Below are 14,067 nucleotides of genomic sequence, written 5' to 3' on the forward strand. Positions count from 1 at the left end.
AACTTATTACTTGCCTGGGAAACAACGTGGTGGCTTTGATTAGCACTGTTGTCTCACAACACCAGGGGTCCTGGCACCAAACATCAGAGTACGGTCAGTTCTTCTATGACACAATGGTTGCATTCTTGGACAACTCTGCATTATAGAAAAATCGTGCTATACAAACAGAACTTAAAGTGTTGGCGGCGTAGTTGCGTTACAGCCAACACATGTTTTAAAAGTTCATACCTTAGAAATAGTGTCCCCAAATCATCAGTCACGTTAGAATGAATTCATATTGATGAAATGTGTGTTATAGCAGACAACCTGTGGTACTAATTTAACACTTTTATTCAAGAAAGGAAAGAGACATAAAGCAGTAAATGATAAAAGCCAGTAACATTTGTCATGGTGTAATTGCTAGCATCCAAAATAAAGGAAGTTATAGTAGGGTTCTTAGAAATTCATAATATGATCAGGCAGAGTCAACATGGCTTTGTGAAAGAGATATCTTGTTTAACTCATTTATTCGAGATTTTTGAAAAAGTAACAATAGGTGTAGATCCAGGAGATGTGGAATACTTCAATTTCCAAACAATATTTGACAAGGTACTACACCAAAGGTTACTACACAAGATAAGAGCTCATGGGGTGGAACATGGGATGGGCTAACATATTTACAATGCATAAAGAATTGGTTAGTTAACAGGAAGCAGAAAGTTGGGATTTTTTTTCAGATAGGCAAGCAGTGAAGCACTACAGACATTATGGTTAGTGCCTCAACTCTGTACAATCTATAGCAATGACTTAATTGAAGGGTCTGTGGGTTCTTGTGGTGCCGTGTTAGTGTTCCTACTCCTGGACCAAGTAGACCTAGATTCAGGTCCAGAGGTATGTGATCCCTTAACTGATTGATTAAAAATATTCAACAAATAAATTAAAGGCATGTGTTCACAGGAACTGTTTATGGGTGAGGGATAACATTTGTTGTTGGTGTAGGTGTATGATTCTTGTTTTAAAATGATATCCCAGAGCTCCCAGGTTCAATTTCTAGCTGAGCCCTCCTTCATTGTCAATTGCCATTACATTGAGTACTTTTGTGATGCACTGGTAGTATCCTTATCTCTGGAACAGGAGGAATGGGTTCAACTCCCATCTGTTCCAGAGATGTGTTATAACCTTCCAGGACAAGTTGATTAAATTAAAAATGCTTAGATGAAGGGACTGAATGTCTTTAGGTAGATCAGAGTGCTGCTGGAAAAGCACAGTAGTTCAGGCAGCATCGGAGGAGCAGGAGAATCGACGTTTCGGGCAAAAGACTTTCATCAGGAATAAAGACAGCTTTCTTTAGGTAGGTCAGGAAATAGAGGGAAATTGAGAAACAAACTTGTAAGGAGATCTCAGTTATCTGTAAGAATAATAGGGTGGTTATGGTAGGGGATTTTAACTTTCCAAACATAGACTGGGACTGCCACAGTGTTCAGGGTTTAGATGGAGAGGAATTTGTAAGCGTACACAAGACAACTTTCTGATTCAGTATGTGGATGTACTTAATAGAGAAGATGCAAACTTGACCTACTCTTGGGAAATAAGGCAGGGCAGGTGACTGAGGTGTCAGTGGGGGAGCACTTTGGGGCCAGCGACCATAATGCTATTAGATTTAAAATAAAAGGATAGACCAGATCTAAAAGTTGAAGTTCTAAATTGGAGAAAGGCCAATTTTGACTATATTAGGCAAGAACTTTCGAAAGCTGATTGGGGGCAGATGTTCGCAGGTAAAGGGACGGCTGGAAAATGGGAAGCCTTCAGAAGTGAGATAACAAGAATCCAGAGAAAGTATATTCCTGTCAGGGTGAAAGGGAAGGCTGGTAGGTCTAGGGAATGCTGGATGACTAAAGAAATTGAGGGTTTGGTTAAGAGGGTTTGGTATAGACAGGATAGGTCGAGTGAATCCTTAGAAGGGTATAAAGGAAGTAGGAGTTTACTTAATAGGGAAATCAGGAGGACAAAAAGGGGACATGAGATAGCTTTGGCAAATAGAACTAAGGAGAATCCAAAGAGTTTTTACAAATAAATTAAGGACAAAAGGGTAACTAGGGAGGGTTTAGGGCCCCTCAAAGATCAGCAAGGCAGCCTTTGTATGGAACCACAGAAAATGGGGGAGATACTGAATGAATATTTTGCATCAGTATTTACTGTGGAAAAGGATATGGAAGATATAGATTGTAGGGAAATAGATGGTGACATCATGCAGAATGTCCATATAACAGAGGAGGAAGTGCTGGGGGATGTCTTGAAACGGGTAAAGGTGGATAAATCCCCAGGACCTGATCAGCTGTATCCTAGAACTCTGTGGGAAGCGAGAGAAGTGATTGCTGGGCCTCTTGCTGAGATATTTGTATCGTCGATAGTCACAGGTGAGGTGTCAGAAGACTGGAGGTTGGCTGACATGGTGCCACTGTTTAAGAAGGGTGGAAACGACAAGCCAGGGAACTATAGACCAGTGAGCCTGACCTCGGTGGTGGACAAGTCGTTGGAGGGAATCCTAAAGGACAGGATGTACATGTATTTGGAAAGGCAAGGACTGATTAGAGATAGTCAACATGACTTTGTGAGTGGGAAATCATGTCTCACAAACTTGATTGAGTTTTTTGAGGAAGTAACAAAGAGGATTGATGAGGTCAGAATGGTAGATGTGATCTATATGGACTTCAGTAAGGCATTCGACAAGGTTAGCAAGGTTAGATCTCATGGAATACAGGAGAACTAGCCATTTGGATACAGAACTGGCTCAAAAGTAGAAGACAGAGGGTGGAGATGGAGGCCTGTTTTTCAGACTGGAAGCCTGGAGTGCCACAATCCTCTACTTTTGTCATTTGCATAAATGATTTGGATGCGAGCATAAGAGGTACAGTTAGTAAATTTGCTGATGACACCAAAATTGGAGGTGTAGTGGACAGTGAAAAGGGTTACCTCAGATTACAACAGGATCTTGGCCAGTTGAGCCAAAGAGCTGAGAAGAGTTTAATTCAGATAAATGCGAGGTGCTGCATTTTGGGAAAGCAAATCTTAGCAGGACATATACACTTAATGGTAAGGTCCTACGAAATGTTGCTGAACAAAGAGACCTTGGAGTGCAGGTTCACAGCTCCTTGAAAGTGAGTCACAGGTAGATAGGATAGTGAAAAGGCGTTTGGTATGCTTTCCTTTATTGGTCAGGGTATTGAGTACAGGAGTTGGGAGGTCATGTTATGGCTGTACAGGACATTGGTTGGGCCACTTTTGGAATATTGCATGCAATTCTGGTCTCCTTACTATCGGAAAGATGTTGTGAAACTTGAAAGGGTTCAGAAAAGACTTACAAGAATGTTGCCAGGTTTGGAGGATTTGAGCTATAGGGAGAGGCTGAACAGGCTGGGGCTGTTTTCCCTGGAGCATTGGAGGCTGAGGGGTAACCTTATAGAGGTTTACAAAATTATGAGGGGCATGGATAGGATAAATAGACAAAGTCTTTTCCATGGGGTCGGAGAGTCCAGAACTAGAGGGCACAGGTTTAGGGTGAGAGGGGAAAGATATAAAAGAGACCTAAGGGGTAGCGTTTTCACACAGAGGGTGGTACGTGTATGGAATGAGCTGCCAGAGGATGTGGTGGAGGCTGGTACAATTGCAACATTTAAGAAGCATTTGGATGGGTATATGAATAGGAAGGGTTTGGAGGGATATGGGCCAGGTGCTGGCAGGTGGGACGAGATTGGGTTGGGATATCTGGTCAGCATGGACAGGTTGGACGAAGGGTCTGTTTCCATGCTGTACATCTCTATGACTCTATGACTAAGGAGTAAGGGAGTGTTTAAAAGGATATAAACAGATTAAATGAGTGGACAAACATTTTACAGATGGAGTACAATATAGGTAAATGTGAATGTGTTCAGTTTAGCAGGTGGAAAAGAATATGTTAGAAGAGTGAAAGGTGATCTTACAAAAAACATATGACTTGGGGGATGGATAGGAAGGATACCTGGAGGATATTCCATCTGAAAGGAGCGAGTAGAACTAGGGGCAACATGCCACGACTATTACCACTATGTCAGCATTACCAAAATGAGGAAGATAGTGTAGAAGGAGTTGAATGTCTGGATGTTAGGCCTGAGGCCTGAGTATCAGGGACTGAAAATTGGATGAGTGTTGGCAATTTGATGGATTGAGCAGTGTGAGATATTGGTGTGAGAGACAGGAGTTGTCAAGTGAAGATTTATGTAAAAACCTTGAACGTACAAAGTCAAGGAACCTTTGTTGTGACTGCTGGCTAGACACCCTTTATTGAATTCTCTGGCAACTTGCTTCTATCCCTTCAATGGATGTTTCTTGATAGCTTCCTTATCTCCACCACAAGAAAACATGACCTTTTTCCTCCTGTCAATTTTCACCACTAGTATCTCCAGCACTATGTTTGTGAACTTGGGGGTCCTCCCTCTTTGCAGATAATGACAGTGCTGGGGTAGTCAACAACAGCTTTGGAGAGCAGCTGGAACATGTTCTAGTCTCACGTATTCTTCAGCTTCATAATTGAGCATATAACCGAATGACCAGTTACATTCTACATTCAGGCAAGTGAGAAGGTAAGATAAACTTTGTGTGGTCTATCTCGGTGGAATCAGAAAGAAATTAGGCCATGACCTTTGCACCTGAAAATAACTGCAGATGATTTGTTTTTTTTTCTATATCCTTCCTGTCAAACCATTTTGTATAACTTTAGCACCTTTTAACAGGCTCCCTCACCCACTTTATAGAGAAAAGTACCCAGCCTGCTAATTTTTTCCTGATAAATGTAACCTCACATTGTAACCTGAAAGGAGCATAGGGAGGTACAGAAATAGACAATACTGTCCCTCCAGCCTGCTCAACAATTTAGTTATATCAAAACTGATCTTTTATCTTAACTTCACTAACTTGATACATCACTGTATCAATTGCTTACCTTCAGAATCCAATAATCTATCTACCTCAGTCCTTCTATATCCCCATCAATTGAGCCCTCTGGAAAAGAGAATTCCAAAGATTCACAACTCATTTCAGTAGATAACCCTTATCTTGATGCAATGTCCCTTAGTTCTGGAATTCGTAGCGAAAGGGAACAACCTCTCTAAAACTGCCATATCAAATTCTTGCTCAGAATTCTGTAAATTTCAGTGAGGTCATCACATACTTGCCTAAACTCCAGAAAATATTGATTCATTCTACAGAATCTCCCTTATAAAGCAACCCTCTAGCCCAAGGAATCAAGACAATGGACTTTCACTTCTGTTCCTCCAAGACAAATTTATCCTTTCTTAAGTAAGGAGACCAAAGTGCGAAAAGTATTTGCTTCTTAATTTATCCTTCTGGGTAATCCAAAATGGAGGACGGGAAAAGTTTGTGGCTGTAAGAACTGCTCCTTTTTTGAGGTATTTTAGGTGCTGGAGGTGATTTTCTCGAATTCTCAAATTACTGCTTTATATGCTGTTGCATTTTTTTGTAAATTTGGAGAAAAAAAAAGTCAAAACAACGGCACTTTTAAAAGGGAGAGGAACAGACAAAGGCTGCACCTGGTCAGTGAAGGAGAGAGAAAGAGGGAGAAAGAAAACTGACCCAGCAGTGAGTCTGCACAGTTACTGCCTTTGCTGTTTAAACTCACGTATCTCTGGACATCAGAGTGTATCTAGAGAAACTTAACAAACAGTGAAATTAACAAGTGGTCTTGGAGGAACCTGTTTGGGACAGCTCACAGCACAGGAAGAGAAAAGTGTATACGTTTAAGTGTAGCCTTGCATTAAATCTACAATAGTGCGTAGAGTGGGTTCCTTCTTGATTGCATGTTTCATTGATTTTTGTCTCTTGATTAAATTTTAAAAATATATGACATAAGTATTAAGTTAGCCTGGAGCAGTGTTCTTTAGAGCAATAACACAATACTATTTTCTGGCTCTGTAGATTGTGAAGGAGCAAAAATGGCCTTTAGTAGAGTGACATGCTCTTCTTGTCGGTTGTGGGAGTTTATATCTGCAATAAATGATTTTGGTTGCGAATCTTACCAGAAAGAATGGATCAGCTGGAGCAACAGTTAGAGGCAATGGGGAATTTACAAAAGCAAGGGGGTGTGATGGCTGGCAGTTATAGGAAGGGAGAAATGTCATAGATACGTGAGGGGGGGGGGGGTCAGGGGGTACCCAGGGAAATAGTGAGGAAGGTGATCAATCTGACATTGGTACAGTTGAGAAAAGAAGTGAGTCAAATAGTCAGGGCAGGCAGGGACAAAGCAGAGAATAAGGTAGGACTGATAGATTAAACTGCATTTACTTCAATGCAAGAGGCCTAACAGGAAAAGTAGATTAACTCAGGGCATGTTTAGGAACATAGGACTGGGATATCATAGCAATTACAGAAACATGGCTCTGGGATGGACAGGACTAGCAGCTTATTGTGCCAGGATACAAATGTTACAGGAAGGACAGAAAGAGAGGCAAGAGAGGAGAGGGAGTGACGTTTTTGATAAGGGATAGTATTACTGTACTGAGGGAAGATATACCTGGAAATACGTCCAGGGAAGTTATTTGGCTAGAGCTGAGAAATAAGATAGGGATGATCACCTAATTGGGATTGTATTATTGACCCCCTAATAGAGAGCCGGAAATTGAGAAACAAATTTGTAAGGCGATTTCAGTTATCTGCAAGAATAATAGGGTGGTTATGGTAGGGGATTTTAACTTTCCAAACACAGACTGGGACTCCATAGTGTTAAGAGTTTAGATGGAGAGGAAATTGTTAAGTGTATACAAGAAATTTTTCTGATTCAGTGTGTGGATATACCTACTAGAGATGGTGCAAATCTTGACTTACTCTTGGGCAATAAGGTAAGGCAGGTGATTGAGGTGTCAGTGGAGGAACGCTTTGGGGTCAGTGACTATAATTCTAATAGTCTTAAAATCATGATGGAAAAGGATAGACCAAATCTAAATGTTAAAGTTTTAAATTAGAGGAAGGCTAATTTTATAGGCACGAACTTTTGAAAGCTGATTGGGGGCAATGTTCACAGGTAAAGGGACAACTGGAAAATGGGAAGCCTTCGCAAATGAGATAACGAGAGTCCAGAGACAGTATATTCCTGTTAGGGTGAGAGGAAAAGCTGGTAGATGTAGGGAATGCTGGATAACCAGAGAATTGAGGTTTTGTTTAAGAAAAAGAAGAAAGCATATGTCAGGTATAGCCAAGATAGATCGAATAAATCCTTAAAAGAGTATAAAGGCAATAGGAGTATACTTGAGAGGGAAATCAGAAGGTCAAAAAGGGAATGTGAGATAGCTTTGGCAAATAGGGTAAAGGAGAATCCAAAGGGACTTTACAAATATATTAAGAACAAAAGAGTAACTAGGTAGAGAATAGGGTCCCTCAAAGATCAGCAAGGTGGCCTTTCTGTGAGGCTGCAGGAGATGGGGGATATATTAAATGAGTATTTTGCATTAGTCTTTACTGTGGAGAAGGACATGGAAGATATAGAATGTGGGGAAATAGATAGTGACATCTTGCAAAATGTCTATATTACAGAGGAGGAGGTGCTGGATGTCTTGAAATGCATATCGATGGATAAATCCCCAGGACCTGATCAGGTGTACCTAGAACTCTGTGGGAAGCTAGGGAAATGATTGCTGGGCCCCTTACTGAGATATTTGGATCATCAATAGTCACAGGTGAGATGCCGGAAGACTGGTGGTTGGTTAATGTGATGCCACTGTTTAAGAAAGGTGGTAAGGAGAAGCCAGAGAACTGTAGACCGGTGAGCCTGATGTCGGTGGTGGGCAAGTAGTTGAGGGACAGGATGTACATGTATTTGTAAAGGCAAGGACTGTTTAGGGATAGTCAACATGGCTTTGTGCATGGGAAATCATGTCTTATGAACTTGATCAAGTTTTTTGAAAAAGTAACAAAGAGGATTGGTGAGGGCAGAGCCGTGGACCTGATCTATATGGACTTCAGTAAGGCATTCAACAAGGTTCCCCATGGGAGACTGGTTAGCAAGGTTAGATCTCATGGAATACAGGGAGAACTAGTCATTTGGATACAGAACTGGCTTGAAGGTGGAAGACAGAGGGTGGTGGTGGAGGGTTGCTTTGCAGACAGGAGGCCTGTCACCAATAGAGTGCTATAAGGACCAGTGCTGGGTCCACTACATTTTGTTATTTATATAAATGGTTTGGATGTGAAGATAGGAGGTACAGTTAGTAAGCTTGCAGATGACACCAAAATTGGAGGTGTAGTGGACAGTGAAGAGGGTTACCTCAGATTACAATGGGATCTTGATCAGATGGGCCAATGGGCTGAGAAGTGGCAGATGGAGTGTAATTCAAATAAATGTGAGGTGCTGCATTTTGAGAAAGCAAATCTTAGCAGGACTTATACACTTAATAGTCAGGTCCTGGGGCGTATTGCTGAACAAAGAGACCTTGGAGTGCAGGTTCATAGCTCCTTGAAAGTAGAATCACAGGTAGATAGGATAGTGAAGAAGGTATGCTTTCCTTTATTGGTCAGAGCATTGAGTACTTGAGTTCGGAGGTTATATTGAAGCTGGACAGGATGTTGGTTAGGCCACTTTTGGAATATTGTGTGCAATCCTGGTCTTCTTCCTATCGGAAGAATGTTGTGAAACTTGAAAGGGCTCAGAAAAGTTTACAAAGATGTTGCCATGGTTGGAGGATTTGAGCTATAGGAAGAGGCTGAATAAGCTGGGGCTGTTTTCCCTGCAGCGTCAGAGTCTGCAGGGTGACCTTACAGAGGTTTATAAAATCATGAGGGACATTGATAGGGCAAATAGACAAAGTCCCTTCCCTGGGATGGGGAAGGCCATAGGTTTAGGGTGAGAGGGGAAGGATATAAAAGGGACCTAAGGGGCAATATTTTCACACAGAGGGTGGTGCGTGTATGGAATGAGGAAGAGGAAGTGGTGGAGGCTGGTACACTTGCAACTTTTTAAAGGCACCTGGATGGATATATGAATAGAAAGGGTTTCGAGGGATATGGACCAAGTGCTGCTAATCGGACTAGATTAGGTTGGGATATCTGGTTGGCATGGATGAGTTGGACCGAAGGGTCTGTTTCCATGCTGTACATCTCTATGACTCTGTAATGCCTTCCTACTTCTTTCATTGTTAACATTTTCCTATTAAAATGTGTCAATTTATATTTATCAATATTGAATTTTACTTGCATGTTAGGTGCCTATTATGTATTAATTAAATTATCCAATGTGATGTAATCTGCAAGTGTTGAAACTGTACTTTTGATTTCTGATTCCAAAACACTTATATCAATGATGAATAGTGGTCCAAGCATGGGTACTTGTAAAGCATCATAGCCTATCTTTCCCAAGCTTAGCAGTTAGCTTTAATTTTGTTTTCTGTCTTGTAGCTAGCTTGCTATTCATTCAACTACTTGTTCCTCCAACACCACATGCTTAGTACATTGTAATCCAATTTAAATCACTGGCAACATAATGTTGGCACTTGAATTAAAATTTGTCAGAAACCCCTTACAAACACTGCAGGAAATGTACTTAATAGATATTTCCTTAACTCGCATGCCCCACCATTCAGTGTGAAACATCTAAGGCTTTCTCTTCCACCAAAGTTTGCACTATGGCATGAATAAATTGAGCACACTATGTTTTCGTAAACTTTCCATCATTTTGAACAAAGATTGTCCTATTTTACTAAAAGCAAAGTAAATGATGGATAACTGAATTTAAAACAGATCCCTCCAGCATTTTCTATTTTTAGTAATTCCTACTTCACCATTGTTATTTCTGAGCACATTGGCCCACCTAACGAGATGCACCAACTGGCCTTTCCATTACATCCAAGGTTGAATGTTGCGTATCCCGTGCCATCCCAAGCCAGTTATGCTTTTGATTCTGTTTGGTATTCGAGACCCGCCCCACCATGTATTAGTGGGAAGCTCCACTCTCCGTGCAACCTCATTGGGTTTTACTTGGGACATTGACAAGGTAAATAAAAAGAAACTTTTCCTCTTAATAGCGAGGGTCAATCACTAGCGAGCACTGTTTGAAGGGAAGGATGAAGAGGTGTGCCGGAGAATTGAAGATTTTCTTTTCACCTAGAGGTTTGTGAATATTTGGAACTCTCAGCCTAAATGTTTACTCTCTGCCTAAATATGAGGCAGGAACCTTTAAGATTTTTTAGCAAGTATTTAAATGAACACTTTAAGGCTAGGGGCCAAGTACTGGGAAATGGTATTAGAATATACAATCTTGGATGACAGGTACAGACATGATGGCTGAAAGGTCTCTTTCCATGCCGTAAAATGATTCTGTGACTAATGTTACTACTTAAGGAAGTATTGAGCACGCCTGATTTATTCATTGATCATATAAAATAAGAGACAGAGTACTCGATTGAATATTGATTCACTAAAGCCACATTCATAGTCGCTTTCTAGACTGAGTGGTGTTTGAAGGCAGTATTTCTGGTTGGTGCTTTGTGCTAATTGACAAGTCGCCATTTCAGTTCCATGCAAGATCGATGTTCTGTACTGTATCACCTAGAGTATTCATCACAGAGAGCCTGCCCTACTGGTTAATAACACCACAAAGGGGAAGTACTTTGCTTCTTGCAGCTCCCTTATTGTTTTCATGTAACTCGAAAAGATTACCTGCTCTCGTCATAAATAAGGAAGCAGAGCACTCAATTTAATCAGCTCTCCCCTCTTCCCCTCGTAGCACTTTAATACAAACCGGTGCATGCCCAGTGATTTACTGCTGTTTTAATGGGCTGGCCTGGCGTTTTTACTGCAGGTTGGACTAACTAATCTGAAATAAAATCGAAATCCGAGCAGTTATCACTCTGGCGTTTTATTTGTGTTACTTTCGAACAAAAATTCTTGTCCAACATTTCTGCCAAGAAGTACAAATCAATTTGCATATTTCTCATTTGAAAAGAACCATTTCACTCAATAACAGCCGTAAACCAAGTTTTTATTTCAAGAAACCACAATCTGTGGGAGGAAATTCTGCAGCGTGTGTAGTTTAAGAGCAGTTGTCGGATTGGGAAAGCCGAGGTCTGCAGTGTGAGAGCTCACTCGGCAGTCTGGCCGGGCGCTGAGCTGCAGCAGAGAGCACAAAGGCCCTCTGCTTCAGGCACATGTCCCACACAGCTCTCATTCAGCTCAAGTTCAATTTGTAACCGTTTACATTTCAATCTCACATGACTAGTTATTGATGGATGTGCACACCCAGCTAAATCCAGACCTTTAGTCATAGAGATGTACAGCATGGAAACAGACCCTTCGGTCCAACCCGTCCATGCCGACCAGATATCCCAACCCATTATAGTCCCACATGCCAACAGCCGGCCCGTATCCCTCCAAATCCTTCCTATTCATGTATCCATCCAGATGCCTTTTAAATGTTGCAATTGTACCAGCCTCCACCACTTCGTCTGGCAGCTCATTCTACACAAGCACCACCCTCGGTGGGAAAGTAGCCCCTTAGGTCTCTTTTATATCTTTCCCCTCTCACCCTAAATCGATGCCCTCTAGTTCTGGACTCCCCCACCCCAGGGAAAAGAACTTGTCTGTTTATCCTATCCACGCCCCTCATAATTTTACAAACATCTTCCTAAATGCACCTTGCTACGGCAGACTATTTATAGGTTGGGGAGAAAATGAGGTTTTTGTTACATGGAGGAAACTGACAGTGCTACAGAACCAAACTCCACTTCTCCCGAAATCCTAGCGGGAGGCGCACACTCACACTCGAGAATAAATCCTTTGCTTGAGATCTACTCTGATGTGCAATGAATACCACATACATGTACTCATCGAAATGCTGGAAGTGGAGAAATCCGATATAGATCCCACTGAGAGTAAAACTGCCAGGCGTTTGAAGAGCTTCTGATGTAAAGCGTGTAGCAGATAAATCAAGCAGTTACTTAAATGGGCGGCAGTCACAATGAGATTTTACAACAGTTCTTTCACACGGGTAGAATCGGAGAAGACAATCTTCCGCATCCCAAAGAGGGGAACGGCGCTAGGAGAGTGGAAACAATGAAGTTGTATCAGTGGCTCGGCCCTCCTCCGTTTCTTTTTCCTCATTCACCTATTGTTACACACCGGGATAATCCCCAGGTCTACCCGACCCCAGGCACTCAGAGGCCGCAAGGTCCTATCGTCACTCGCTCCCAGTTTGATGAGGGTTCAGTACACACTTCGGTCCCCTAACTCGGGAAGGTAGGGGCTTGGCGACTCGCATGTGGCTCGGTGGTCAAGGACAGAAATCCAGCTCTCTCTCTCTCTTGTGGGCAGTCCCCCAGGATCGAGGCTGCCCTGTTTCCCCTCCAGTTTGATGGGTTTCGGGTATGGCTGATGGGATCAGTTAGCTCTGTCACCCGGCGGACAGGTGCTGATGAAAGGATTGGGGGCGGGAGATGGGGTGTTTGGAGGTTTGCCTGCTCTCTCTCTCTCTCTCTCTGACACCTCGACAATCACCCTCTGCAAATTCCCAATAAAGTTTCCCAACATGTTCAGTGCCTTTCCGAATAAAGCTTCCCTCTTGGTACTGGTTCAGGAATGTATTAGGGGGTACCCCCACCGTGTTCCTGCTGGGAGTCCCCTGCTATCAGTGAGCTCTAGCAGAGAGTTGTTCAGGAACCTTGTGTCTGGCATTTTAAGCGTCAGGTCTCGGCGGAGCTGCTTTTGAGCGATGAAATCCTCGAGGTTAGGGAAGTTGGCTTGGGAGAGGACACTGCTGTTCGACCAGCTTTCCTCTCACTGGATTTTGGCAAGTCTTGCATAGGCGCCTCTGCTGACCCTCTTCCAGTACCTTGAAGGGCCTGTTGTAGGTTGTCCCAGTCCCTGAAGCAAACGGGAATGTAAGAATCGCTGCTGGCTGGTCAAGCTGTGACCAGAGCCTGGGGATCGCAAACCTGACCCTCCAACACTCAGTGGGCTGAAAGATTGAGCTTGCTCCTTGGGGAAAGTGGCAAATTCCATCATCAACGTTGCCGCCGTGGACAGGAGGATCCCAAGATCCAGAAAATGGTTCGCATTTTCCAGGTTCTCACCACCAGACTTCACCAAAGAGTTTTGTTGTGGGAGCTGTTTGGAAGAGCACCTGGGTTTTGCCAGTATTTAGTGACCGGCCCATTTCCTCATGTTTTAGAGTAGGAGGAGATGCTCAGTCTCCGAGTGGGTGATCTCACAGCAGTGGACTGGAGGTGTGGCTGGAATGGTTTTGGTTTTGGAATGAAGGCAGCACAGGGTTGGACAGTTTCCTCTCAATGCTGTAGATTTTTGGGACACCCGTGGGTAATTGGCTGGAAATGAGATGCGGTATTGCAGTGTGGGAAATGGCTTGGTGCAACGCCTGTTTGAGTCGAAAGTGTGGTGCTGGAAAAGCACAGCAGGTCAGGCAGCAGGCGAAGGGCTTTTGCCCGAAACGTCGACTCTCCTGCTCCTCGGATGCTGCCTGACCTGCTGTGCTTTTCCAGCAACGCACTCTCGTCTCTGATCTCCAGCATCTGCAGTCCTCACTTTCGCAATGCCTGTTTGACCCCACTCTTCACTGAGATCCTGACTGTGTGGGTGAGGATCACAGCATGTCACCACGGGCTAGGTGGACGGTGATGACACATGCCTGAGGGCAGACAGATTTGAGGAATACATCCCATAAACGTTATACAGTAGGTAGCGTCAAAGGCTTCCATAAGGTGGACAAGACTGTACTGGTCATATACTATGGTCATAATGGTTGGTGCATTCTTGCACTTTTCTGGAGGTTGTCACACAGTGATGATCACGGGGGTGTGGCCTCTCAGTGGATGATAAAAAAATGTAACGCGACCCCTGAAAGAGTGCTTCAGGCACTGGGATGGGATAGTTAAGGAGAATACTGACAATGGTCTTGCATGTCTCAGACAGCAGGGAGATTCCTCTGTGCGTCCCACCATTAGACACAGCTCCTTTCTCGAATGTAGTCAACGGTCACAGCTTCGCCGAGATTGCCCAGAGTCCACTCCTCTTCCCAGCTCAGATGTGAAATGTTAT

This window comes from Chiloscyllium punctatum, chromosome 8 (assembly GCF_047496795.1).
Source record: "Chiloscyllium punctatum isolate Juve2018m chromosome 8, sChiPun1.3, whole genome shotgun sequence".
In the NCBI taxonomy this organism is placed as follows: Eukaryota; Metazoa; Chordata; class Chondrichthyes; order Orectolobiformes; family Hemiscylliidae; genus Chiloscyllium; species Chiloscyllium punctatum.